The sequence below is a fragment of the Meles meles genome, chromosome 5 (genome assembly GCF_922984935.1).
Source record: "Meles meles chromosome 5, mMelMel3.1 paternal haplotype, whole genome shotgun sequence".
In the NCBI taxonomy this organism is placed as follows: Eukaryota; Metazoa; Chordata; class Mammalia; order Carnivora; family Mustelidae; genus Meles; species Meles meles.
Window position 1 is genome coordinate 153,607,804 of NC_060070.1, and position 12,959 is coordinate 153,620,762.

Genomic DNA, 12,959 nt, shown 5'->3' on the forward strand with positions numbered 1-12,959 from the left:
CATGTGTCCTTCGGCCATGTGTCTGTCACCTTCGGAGCACTGTCTGTTCGTGTCTTCTGCCCGTTTCTGACCTGAGTTATTTGTCTTTGGAGTTTTGTTGTATCAGCTCTTTCTAGATCTCGGATATTAACCCTCCATCAGATGTGTCATTTGCAAATATCGTCTCCCCTTCAGTTGGCTGACTCTAGCCTGAGGGGATGATTCCCAGGCCTTGAAATTCAGCTACAATGTTGTTGGCCTGGCTGAACTTTGAACATCCAAAAGGGACTCGGAAAGTTCATTCTGCAATGACTTAGGACGGTGACTCCTTCTCCCCCTTCAAGTGCATCCCTCTGAAGGGGGGAAGTCTACAGTGGTTATCCTGGACCTGGCCCCCCCGTCTCATCCTGCGGAGCAGAGACCTTGCGACTTTCACGATCTGTTAAGTGGAGAGGACTTGAGCCCAGAATGGCTTCTACACAGAGTCTAACTCATGCCTGCTTGGGGGGATGTGGAAGAAGAGTTGGGGCTGAACGGAGCTGAGATGTGGGGGGATTGGGGTGGCGTGAGCCTGGTTTCCCGTGGGGGAGGTGTGGGTCTTTGGGAAGCAGGGGGCAGATGACGTTGGCTGTGATAGTGTCTCCCGCCCCTTCACCCCTGCCTGAGAGCTCCATTTCCAAGTCAGCACAGCCTGGGAGGGGTCGTCTGGCATGGCAAAGGGGAGCTTGAGGATGTGGTTGAGGCAAGGCCCTCGAGATGGGAAGAGTGTCCCGGCCTCCCCGGGTGGGCTCAGAGTCGTCACAGGGTCCCTGGAAGAAGGTGGGAGGAGGGTCCCAGTCAGAGAAGATGCGACAACAGGAGCAGAGGTGAGGATGACAGGGTCCTGTCAGGAGCCAAGGAATGTGGGCAGCCTCTAGACGCCGGAAGAGGCAAGAAGGGAGCCTCCCGGGGGCCTCTGGAAGGCAAGCAGCTCTGTCCTCTCTCGGTTTGAGCCCCAGAGGACCCATGTCCGCCTTCTGACCTCCGGGTCTGTACGGTCACACACTGATGCTCTTTTAAGGGAGGGAGGTGGTGGTCAACTTGTAGGGCAGCGGAGAGGCAGTCCATCCAGACTTCAACGCGGGTGTGCACGGCCACGTCAGCACTGAAAGCTCAGGTGGCTCGCTGCTCCCCCAGGAAGCCCCTGAAAGGGCTTGAAAGCTGTGGGGGGACCCCTCCCTGTTCTAACCGCAGCGCTGGGACTGGGAGCTGGCCCCGCAGCAGTCCGGGGAACTTGATCCGCGGGCCATCCCAGACGCCATCCCAGACCACGTGTGCTGACACACCTCTGCCCCAGACCAGGCGACAAAAGTCTCGTGCCTTCTCTGAGGTTCGAACTCAGGACCTTCAGATTATGAGACTGACGCGCTGCCTACTGCGCTAAGAAGGCACAGGCTCCCGAGTCCCCCAGCAGAACCCTTCCCGCCAGCCCGCTCCCGCGGACGCGCCATCTCTGCAACGTCCCACTCTTGTCCCAAGCCGCGCACCCGAAGGAAGCGTGGGTGCCGGGTCCCCTAGGTGTCTGCTACCTGAGCCCCGAGCCCTGATGGGATCCCGATCCTTCCCGGAGTTTATCCTCCATGACACCAGCAGGGCAGGGGTGGACCCACGTCCCCGGCCACCCCGCTCACCGCCGGCAGACCCCGCGCTCGGCTCGGTCGCCTTGCACACCGCTCCGCGTCCCAGGCGCGTGGGGGCCCGGGCGCCGCCCGCACTGGCCCCGAACAGCCGCGTCCCCGGCCGCAGCACCCCGAGTCCCGCAGCACGCGCCGCGGCGGGAACGGGGAGCCGCGGGCGGTGCGACCCCCGAGGAGCGGGAAGAACACACCGGGGCCGAGGGCAGGCCGCCCGGTAAGGCTGAACGTCCTCACCTCCAGGATCGCAGTGCGAATCGCCCATGGGCCGTTCATTCCTCCGGGGAGAACCGCCGCTCCCGGCTCTCGCCAAGAGACGGTGCGCACTTTGACAAGCTCCGTCATCTGTAGAATGGGTGAGCGCCTCGCCCTGGCACTTCAGAGGCTGAGCCCTTGACACGAACGGTTTCGGGAATTCTCGGACTGATGGAACAATGATGGTAACCGATACAGAAAAGCAAGTCCAAGTGTGTGGGGGGATAAATACATACATGAGAATATGAGAAAGGCTGTCACTGAAGTAGACAAAAGAAAATGGGGTGTTCAGAATACGGTGCTGAGTAGCTGTCTGGGAAAACCATACTCAACGTATCCCCTGCAACAATAAAATACATTTGAAATAGATACAAATTTTAAAAGAATTATAAAGCCACAAATTACTAACATTCCCAAGACAGATATTTTTATAACTTTGGTATATAAAACTAATTTTTGCAAAAAATTGAGAGACAATTAACGTGACATAACCCACTATATTAAGACAATATTCTGCTTACATACACCCTCATCCTCTAGAAAAATGCATAAGCAAGGAGAAAAAGTCAAATGAACAAACTGGGGGAAATGTGTGAGTTGTGTTATGAAGAGTTAATTTTCTTAGTATAAGTGAAGAAACCAGGAAAAATTCCAACTTGTGGGAAAAACTTGAAAAAGATATAAATAACTGAGTTCATGAAGAAGGAGGACCAGGGGCTCCTGCCTGACTCAGTTAAGCTCTTAGCTCTGGGCCTTAGTCCAGGTATTGAGCTCAGGGCTCTGAGTTCAAGCCCCGTGTTGTAAAGAAGAAAGAGGAATATTTATGAGAGTACTATAAGTGAAAAGATCATTAACTTTACTCTCAAGAAAAATTCAAAAGTGAAACTACAGTAGGATCCTGCCTTTTCCCTATCAGACTGGCCAACAAACAAACAAAAACCACTGTTTGCAGGAATGTTGCGTATTAACAAACAAGGTTGAGTTCGTTTCCTATGGCTCCTGTAGCAAATTACCACAAGCCCCGTGGCTCAAAGTGGCAGAACCCATGTTTCCTCCCTCATAGTTCGGGAGGCCAGAAGTCCAAAAGCCAGTATTACTGGGGAGAAATCAAGGTGTTGACAAGGTCATACTGGCTATTGAGCCTGTGGGGGAGAATGTGTCCTTGCTTTTTCCAGATTCAGTGGCTGCCAATGTCCCTGGCTTGTCTGCATCTGTGCAACATACCTTGTCCCTTTCCACATCTCTCTTGGACAAAGGGCACAAGGACACTTGTGATGACATTTCAGGTCCGCCTGAATAATCCAGGATAAATTCCCCATCTCAAGATCCTTAACTGAATCTCCTCTGCCAAGACTCCTCCAGTATTTGGCCATATAAGGTAATAGTTACAGATCTCCAGAATTAGAACAAAGATATCTTGGGAGTGGGGGAGCTTTTTTCAGTATATGGCAGGTATCTACGTCCTGATTCCTACACCTACAGGCAATGGATTACTTGGTCCTAACCTTAGTCTCCTTCTCCGTGAAACAGGAGTAATAAACTTCCTTATGTAATATTGAGAATATTCTATGACAATATATGTAAGGAACTTAGGCAATATCTGGAGCTTAGCTGGAGATCAATGGCAATTAATTGTCATTATTAGTAAATGTTGGTCGGGGTGTCAAGGAAACAGTCACGTCCCAGGAGCTGCAGGAAGATAAATTAGTAATATTTAGGGAAGACTAAGCCAAGACACACCAAAATTACCATCACAAATATGATTTGACTGAGCAACTGTGCTTTTAGAAAGTTCTCTAATACTGCGCCTTTCTGAAATGCTGATATAACTTATTGCAACACCATTTATATAGTTAAATGTGGCTGGTGAAGCCAAAATGGGGTGTTGGTGTGGAACAAGGTGGAATTAGGTACATTTGTAGACGTATGTGCTGTCATGTTTTTGTCATTGTGAACTTTACGAAGGCTTTACTCATTTCTGTAGAGCCTTCTGACTTTAGGTATAATTTGCAACATAAAGGTTGGCAGCGGTGGGATTCGAACCCACGCCCCCGAAGAGACTGGAGCCTTAATCCAGCGCCTTAGACCGCTCGGCCACGCTACCGCACACTTGCCCTCCAGGTGTTCTTCTGGATGCTTTAAGTCGGCAGGAGCGCTCCCCCGACTCCCCAGTTGTTTTTCTCCAGCGTTTCTCTGGGTCCACTACAGTGAGACCCCCGCAAACGGCACGGGTGGTACTCTCGCCCCGGGCAGCCCGCGACGCCCCCATTCCGGCGCTCCAGGCCCGTGGGTACAAAACCGAGGGCGTGTCCAGCCCTGGAGGGCGTCCCTGCGCTCGCATGGGGTGAAGTCGCGGGGGAAGCAGCCTGCAGCTCCCGTACTTCCGGGTGGGCCGTGCGGTCCCGCCGGACGCAGGACAGTCCCCCGGGGAGTGTCCCCAACCCCACCGATCGCGTCCCAGCCGTCCTTCCGGCGGCCGCGGCCCGGCCGGTCACTGAGGCTGGCTGGCTCTCGCTTTCCACATCTACAAAGTGACACGAGGAAAAAACTTCCCTAAAGAAAAGTGGCAGATTGATTTTGTCCGTTCCTGTAAGGGCTTTAAAGAGCATTTCCCAGTAAAGCTTTTTATCAATGTGTATGGGAGAATTCCCGAAACCGTTCGTGTCAAGGGCTCAGCCTCTGAAGTGCCAGGGCGAGGCGCTCACCCATTCTACAGATGACGGAGCTTGTCAAAGTGCGCACCGTCTCTTGGCGAGAGCCGGGAGCGGCGGTTCTCCCCGGAGGAATGAACGGCCCATGGGCGATTCGCACTGCGATCCTGGAGGTGAGGACGTTCCGCCTTACCGGGCGGCCTGCCCTCGGCCCCGGTGTGTTCTTCCCGCTCCTCGGGGGTCGCACCGCCCGCGGCTCCCCGTTCCCGCCGCGGCGCGTGCTGCGGGACTCGGGGTGCTGCGGCCGGGGACGCGGCTGTTCGGGGCCAGTGCGGGCGGCGCCCGGGCCCCCACGCGCCTGGGACGCGGAGCGGTGTGCAAGGCGACCGAGCCGAGCGCGGGGTCTGCCGGCGGTGAGCGGGGTGGCCTGGGACGTGGGTCCACCCCTGCCCTGCTGGTGTCATGGAGGATAAACTCCGGGAAGGATCGGGATCCCATCAGGGCTCGGGGCTCAGGTAGCAGACACCTAGGGGACGCGGCACCCACGCTTCCTTCGGGTGCGCGGCTTGGGACAAGAGTGGGACGTTGCAGAGATGGCGCGTCCGCGGGAGCGGGCTGGCGGGAAGGGTTCTGCTGGGGGACTCGGGAGCCTGTGCCTTCTTAGCGCAGTAGGCAGCGCGTCAGTCTCATAATCTGAAGGTCCTGAGTTCGAACCTCAGAGAAGGCACGAGACTTTTGTCCCCTGGTCTGGGGCAGAGGTGTGTCAGCACACGTGGTCTGGGATGGCCCGCGGATCAAGTTCCCCGGACTGCTGCGGGGCCAGCTCCCAGTCCCAGCGCTGCGGTTAGAACAGGGCGGGGTCCCCCCACAGCTTTCAAGCCCTTTCAGGGGCTTCCTGGGGGAGCAGCGAGCCACCTGAGCTTTCAGTGCTGACGTGGCCGTGCACACCCGCGTTGAAGTCTGGATGGACTGCCTCTCCGCTGCCCTACAAGTTGACCACCACCTCCCTCCCTTAAAAGAGCATCAGTGTGTGACCGTACAGACCCGGAGGTCAGAAGGCGGACATGGGTCCTCTGGGGCTCAAACCGAGAGAGGACAGAGCTGCTTGCCTTCCAGAGGCCCCCGGGAGGCTCCCTTCTTGCCTCTTCCGGCGTCTAGAGGCTGCCCACATTCCTTGGCTCCTGACAGGACCCTGTCATCCTCACCTCTGCTCCTGTTGTCGCATCTTCTCTGACTGGGACCCTCCTCCCACCTTCTTCCAGGGACCCTGTGACGACTCTGAGCCCACCCGGGGAGGCCGGGACACTCTTCCCATCTCGAGGGCCTTGCCTCAACCACATCCTCAAGCTCCCCTTTGCCATGCCAGACGACCCCTCCCAGGCTGTGCTGACTTGGAAATGGAGCTCTCAGGCAGGGGTGAAGGGGCGGGAGACACTATCACAGCCAACGTCATCTGCCCCCTGCTTCCCAAAGACCCACACCTCCCCCACGGGAAACCAGGCTCACGCCACCCCAATCCCCCCACATCTCAGCTCCGTTCAGCCCCAACTCTTCTTCCACATCCCCCCAAGCAGGCATGAGTTAGACTCTGTGTAGAAGCCATTCTGGGCTCAAGTCCTCTCCACTTACAGATCGTGAAAGTCGCAAGGTCTCTGCTCCGCAGGATGAGACGGGGGGGCCAGGTCCAGGATAACCGCTGTAGACTTCCCCCCTTCAGAGGGATGCACTTGAAGGGGGAGAAGGAGTCACCGTCCTAAGTCATTGCAGAATGAACTTTCCGAGTCCCTTTTGGATGTTCAAAGTTCAGCCAGGCCAACAACATTGTAGCTGAATTTCAAGGCCTGGGAATCATCCCCTCAGGCTAGAGTCAGCCAACTGAAGGGGAGACGATATTTGCAAATGACACATCTGATGGAGGGTTAGTATCCGAGATCTAGAAAGAGCTGATACAACAAAACTCCAGAGACAAATAACTCAGGTCAGAAACGGGCAGAAGACACGAACAGACAGTGCTCCGAAGGTGACAGACACATGGCCGAAGGACACATGACAAGATGCTCAACTCGTCATCGGGGAAATGTATGTCCAAACGACCATGAGATGTCACCGCGCCCGTCAGTACGGCTAACGTCAGCAGCTCGAGAAGGAACAAGTGCTGGTGAGGATGTGCAGAAAGGGGGCCTCGTGCACTGCTGGCGGGAACGCAGATTGGTGTGGCCATTGTGGACACTGTGGACGGTCCTCAGGGATCTAAAAATAAAACCATCCTGTGATCCAGGAATCACACTGCTGGGTCTTTACCTAAGAAACACAAAACACTTGCAGCGTTGCCAACAAGCGCCAAATCATGGAAGCAGCCCAGTGTGCAGGCCCCTGCGGCGAGCGGGAAGGCGTGGTCTCTGCATACAGCGGGCCATCAGCCAGCCGGGAAAGAGGTACTTGCCGTCTGCAGCAGGGGTGCGGCTAGAGGGCACCACATCAAGCAACAGCAGTCAGTCAGTCACAGACCCGTAAGGCTTCCCTCATATATGAAATTTAGAAAACAAAACAGATGAGTAGAGGGGGGGAAAAAACAGAGAAAACAGAGAGAGAGAGAAAACCAGAAACAGACCATCCACTTTAGGGAACAAACTGATGGTTACCAGAGGGGAGGTAGGAGGGCGGGGGAAAGCGGGGGTTGGGATTAAAGAGTTAGTTCAGTTGTCATGGTGGGGAAAATACACAGAATCGAGCTGTTTCTTTTCTTGCTGGTTTTAAGAGTTCTTTGCATATGTTGGGTAACGGTCCTTTCTCAGATATGTCTTTCGCAAATGTGTTCAACCAGTCTGCGGCGTGTCTTCTCATTTTCTTATCCGTGTCTTGCGGAATAGAAATTCTAAATTCTCGTGAACTCCAGCTTATCACGTTTTCCTGTCATGAATCGTGTTTTTGGTGTTGTGTCTAAGAAGTTACCACTAAACCCAAAGTCACCTATGTTTTCCTCTGTGTTACTTTCTGGAATTTTATGGTTTTACATTTTAATATGTAGGTCTAGGATCCATTTTAAGTGTAGTTTTGTACAGGGCTAAGGTCTGTGTCTAGATTCTTTGCCTGTCTTTTTTTTTTTTTTTTCTTTTGCAAGTGGACATCCAGTGGTTCCAGGAGCACTTGTTGAAGGACTATGTCTGCTTCATGAACCGTCTTTGCTCAGCGATCAGTTGACTCTGTGGGTCTCTCTCTGGGCTCTCTATTCTGCTCCATCGATCTGTTTATCCATCTTTCTTTTTTTAAAACCAACACCACACTGTCTTTATTATTGTCACTTTAGGGTAAATCTGGGGTCGAATAGTGACAGTCCTCGACTTTGTTCTTCAGTTTCGTGCTATTTGTTCTGAGTCGTTTGTGTCTATATATAAACTTTAAAATGTTTGTGAATATTCATGAAATAAGTTTCTGTAATTCTGATCGGGTTGCACTGAATCTATAGATCAAGTGGGAGGAACTGACATCTTGATAAAATTGAGGCTTTTTGTCCATTTATATGAAATATCTATTTATTTAGATCTTTTCTTTCTTATATCAGAGTTTTGTAATTTACCCCATCTATCCCGTACATATTTTGTTGGGTTTATACATAAGGTTTCTCTCTTTTTTCAGTGGTAATTTAAATGATATTTTGTTTTTAACTTCAAATTCCACTTGTTCATTTCTGGCATATAAGACACAATTGACTTTTGTATATTAACTTTGTATCCTTTATCCTTTCCATAGTTTATTAGTTTCATGAGTTTTTCTTTTTCACACTTTGGGATTTCTCTGTAAACAATCATATCAGCTATGAACAGTTTTATTTCTTGCCCCCATCTCTATACCTTTTATTTCCTTTACTATCTTATCGCAGTAGCTAGGATTTCCAGGACGATGCTGAGTAAGAGCGGTGAGAGTGGGCATCCTTGCCGTGTTCCTGTTATGAGCAGGAAAGCATCTTAGATCTTAGTTCCTTGTCAATAATTCTGTTAGTAGTAGGTTTCTGGGAGATGCTCTTTGTTAAGCTGAGGAAGTTCCCCTCTCTTCCTAGTTTGCTAAGAGCTTTTTATTATGAATGAGTATTGGGTTTTGTCAAACGCTTTCTCTGCATCTATTAAGATGATCATGTGATTCTTGTCTTGAGCCTGTTGGTATGATGGATTGCCTTAATCGATTTTTCAATATTGAACCAGCCTTGCACACCAGGAATAAATCCCAATTGGTTGGGTGTATAATTATTTTTATACATTGCTGGATTCAATTGGCTAATATTTAGTTGAGGATTTTTATGTACCTGTTCATGAAAGATACTGGGTTTTTCAATTTTTTACCTGCTACAAATGACCTCAAAAAATTTTTTTTGCGAAAGACCTTATTGCACCTTAACTTTTGGAGGATAACTTCACTGGGCACATAATTAGGGTAATTCTTTTCTATTAATTAACACTTTAAATATTTCGCTCCACTCATGCGGGGTGTTCTCTGAGCTTCCTGGAGATGTGGTTTGCTATCGGGAAATTCTCAATCATTATTGCTTCAAATATTTCCTCTGTTCCCTTTTCTCTTTCTTCTCCTTATTTCCCATTAAGCATATGTTATACCTTTTGTGATTTCCCCATATTTCTTGGGTATTCTGTTCTGTGGTTTTTTTTTTTCATTCACTTTTTTTTTCCTCTTTGGAAGTTTCTATTAACATTTTCTCAAGATTGTTGATTCTTTTCTCATTTGTAAACAGAATTATAATGATGCAACAATAAGGGTCAGTCAGCCACCAATTTTCTTAATACACCTCTTGTTCTATGCCAAAACCTTGGATTTTCAAAATGTCTCATTATCAGGATCTGGTACACAATATGAATGCCCTCCTCAGATCTAAAGCTCTTGGGTTGAATTTTTCCATAGGAAAACTTTGTTCAATTGATCAAATATGAAGGATTATAAAAAAGAAAAAAATTCCAGAGCAAGTTTCTTGGTCCTTACATCATACTCTCAGACAGAGCTACAGGAGTATGTAACTTAGGGGGGAGTGATCCTCAGAGGGTAGGACAGGAAACAGCAAAACAAAGATGTAGCCTTGGATAAAGTCTGCCTTAGCCTGACCCTTGGAAAAGGGGGGTCTTGAGTATACATAACAAAGCAGAGTGGTCACTGAGTCAAGGGGTTTGGAGTTTTCTGCCTTTCCCTCCTATCCCTTAGTTATTGGTGTAGCTGATAATGGAGTGCTCATCTATTCTATGAGATGTCTCTAAATAGTCAAGGTCAAGTCAGTGGAGAAGGTCACATGGATAAACCATTGGGAGGATGGGTGTGGAGTCCTGAATAAAAACAAAACCCAGAAAGAGGGAAGAAACTGTGTTACTATAAGACAACTAGGTAAGTGGAAGATACTCTGGGTTTGAAACTTTAAAATGAAGTGTGAGTGTCCCATGTATTATCTATTAATTTAGGAGAAATTACAGATTTTATTTCTTTGCTAGTATAAACCACTCATTTTCTTTCAATGCTTTGTATTAGTTTCCTAGAGCTGCCATATCAAATTAGTACAAATTGGGTGGCATAAAACAACAGAAAATTATTCTCTCATCGTTCTGGAGGCCAGAATTTAAAATTACGCTGTGGGCAGGGCCATGCTCACTCTTAAGGTTCTAGAGAAAAACACTTCTGTGCCTTTTGCAGCTTCTGAGGGTTCTCACAATCCTTGGTGCTCCTTTGTGGTCAAATAACAGACATCTCCGCCTCTGTCTTCCTCCCGGCATGTCTGAGTCTCTGAGTCCAAAACTCCTTTTCCGTCCTCTTCCAAAGACACCAGCCCCTGGATTGTGGCCCTTCCTAATCTGGTATGACCTCATCATGACTTGATTACATCTGCAAAAGCCGTATTTCCAAATAAGGTCACATTCGCAGGTACTAGGGGTTAGGACTTCAACCTATATTTTGGGGAACACAATTCAACCTACAACGAGCTTGGAACCTTGGTCTATAAATTTAGGACAATACCTCAGAGGGCTATGGCAGTGGTTAAACACCTGACACCCAAGTCAATAAATAATAATAATAATTATAATAATAATAATAGGCAGCACGATATAGTAAATCTTGCTGATTGCTTATTTATGTGCCAGACACCCTTGTAAAATATGTTGTGCGCCCCTGTAAACTCTCAGGCACACCTATTGCTATTTCTGTCTCTCGTTTGATGACAGTGAGGCCACTGAGGTGAAGCAATTTGCCAGGTGGAGCCGCTGAGGTTCGAACACAGACCGTGTGACCCAGGTCAATGACGTCCTAATCAAAACGAACAGAGGTGAGGTCTGGGCATAGCTGGGGAAGAGTCTGCTGATTGTTCAGTCCTGCTGTGTATGGTCCTTAGAGTAATATAGTAGCCACTTCATGACGATGTCTTATTAAAATATTAAAAAAAAATTTTGAAACATTTGCCCATGATATTCTCCAAAACAGGATAATGTTCTCTGATGACCCTGCCCCCGTCCTACATACTCCCTTTATTATCTTCTTGCTTAACTTTCTCCATAGACTTCATCAGTATCTCATATACTTATGATTTTGCATATTCATTTCTTTATTTTCTGTATCACGCCAGGGAAATGTACGATCCAGGACGGCAATGATTTCTGTTAGCTGGGTTCACTGCTGTATTTCCTGCTCTTAGAAATATGCCTGGGCGGTTACCAGAGCTGCCGATAGGGGATGGGGCGAAGTGCATAAAGGCGGGCAAAAGGTATAAACCTCCAGTTATGAGATAAATATGTCCTGGGGATGTCGCATACACCATGGTGATCACAGTTAACAGTACTGTTTTATATATTTGAGAGTTGCTAAGAGAGTAAATCTTAAAAGTTCTCATCACAAGCAGAAAAAACCTTGCAACTAAACAGAAAGGGGGCGGGGAGGGGGAAAAAAGGAAGGAAGCAAGCCAGCCTGCCATATAAAAGACCAGCGGAGGGTGTTGCCGGATTAATGGATGGAAGGATGGGAGACAAGAAGGCACTGAGGTTCCATAAATCCCCAGGGCTGAAACTAAGCCACCCTGGTAACTGGCAGAATTCTCCAACCTAAAACAGTGTGGAGGTTCCTCAAGACATTAAAAATAGAGCTACCCTATGCCCCAGCAATTGCACTACTGGGTATTTACCCCAAAGATACAAATATACTGATCTGAAGGGGCACCTGTACCCCAATCTTCACAGCAGCAATGTCCCCAAAAGCCAAACTATGGAAGGAGCCCAGATGTCCTTTAGCAGACGAATGGATAAAGAAGGTGTGATTCATACAATGGAATATTCCTCAGCCATCAGAGAGGATGAATCCCCATGCTTTGCATCCATATGGATGGGACTGGAGAGGATTATGCTGAGTGAAATAAGTCAAGCATAAAAAGACAATCATCACATGGTCTCACTCATACATGGAACATAAGGAATAGCGTAGAGGACCACAGGGGAAGGGAGGAAAAACTGAGTGGGAAGAAATCAGAGAGAGAGAGACAATCCATGAGAGACTCTGGGTTCCAAGGACCAAACTGAGGTTTACAGAGGGGAGTGGGTTGGGGTAGGGGGTAACCAGGTGATGGGTATTCAGGAGGGCACGTGTGATGAACACTGGGTGTTATACGCAAATGATGACTCGTTGAACACTACATCAAAAACTAAAGATGTACTAGATGTCGGCTAACTCAACATAATGAAAAAAAATTAAGTTAAAAAAAAGAATTCTCCAACCTGCTCTTTTCCCACAGCAATTTTGTCATCGCAATGGGACTGTGTCCAGGACATACTACTTCCAACTGATCATTATTCCTAAAGTTTCCTTGGAGGACTAACAAGGGATCATAATTCTTTTTCCTTCTCCTCCAAATGGCAAGCATGCCCCTGCAAACATCTTTCTTCTTTGTGGTGAATCGTGGCTTCGGCATTCGTTAATTTCTCCTATTTTGTGACATCATTACAGAGCTGGAGACTGTGGGAACCTAGAGAGGCTACACACACCCACACGCACTGTAGCAGGCTGTGGGCGCTCAAAACCCCGGAACGTAGAACGTGTATGAGAGCTGACGGGTGACGGCGGCTCGGGTCACAGGCCTAGTTCTTTGGCCGCGGTTTGCATCTGAATTGTTGGCGCCTTAGAATCGACTTCTTTTCAGGAGGGAGGAATTGGAGAAGCCGCAGCCGAACGGCTCATAAGACATGCGCCTGGGCGGCGCGGCTGTGGGTTGGGTGAGAATGGGGGATCAGGGGGTCTGAGGCCAGGGATCGCGCCCACGTAAAATGGTTCCCGGGGCGGGAGCTCCCCGAGAAAACGCCAGGCCCTACTGGGAGTCGAACCCAGGATCTCCTGTTTACGAGACAGGCGCTTTAACCAGCTAAGCCATAGAGCC

The 12,959-nt window shown here is 49.2% G+C and overlaps 4 non-coding genes across 4 annotated transcripts; 1 reads left to right on the plus strand and 3 right to left on the minus strand.

Moving 5' to 3' along the window:
- Positions 1-1,335: 1,335 nt before the first annotated feature.
- TRNAM-CAU lies at positions 1,336-1,408 on the minus strand. Its single transcript has one exon. It is a non-coding gene; the product is annotated as a tRNA-Met (tRNA).
- A 2,521-nt stretch (positions 1,409-3,929) lies between these two features.
- TRNAL-AAG lies at positions 3,930-4,011 on the minus strand. The gene has a single exon. It is a non-coding gene; the product is annotated as a tRNA-Leu (tRNA).
- Positions 4,012-5,212: 1,201 nt separating this feature from the next.
- On the plus strand, positions 5,213-5,285 carry TRNAM-CAU. The gene has a single exon. It is a non-coding gene; the product is annotated as a tRNA-Met (tRNA).
- A 7,600-nt stretch (positions 5,286-12,885) lies between these two features.
- Positions 12,886-12,959, minus strand: TRNAT-CGU. Its single transcript has one exon. It is a non-coding gene; the product is annotated as a tRNA-Thr (tRNA).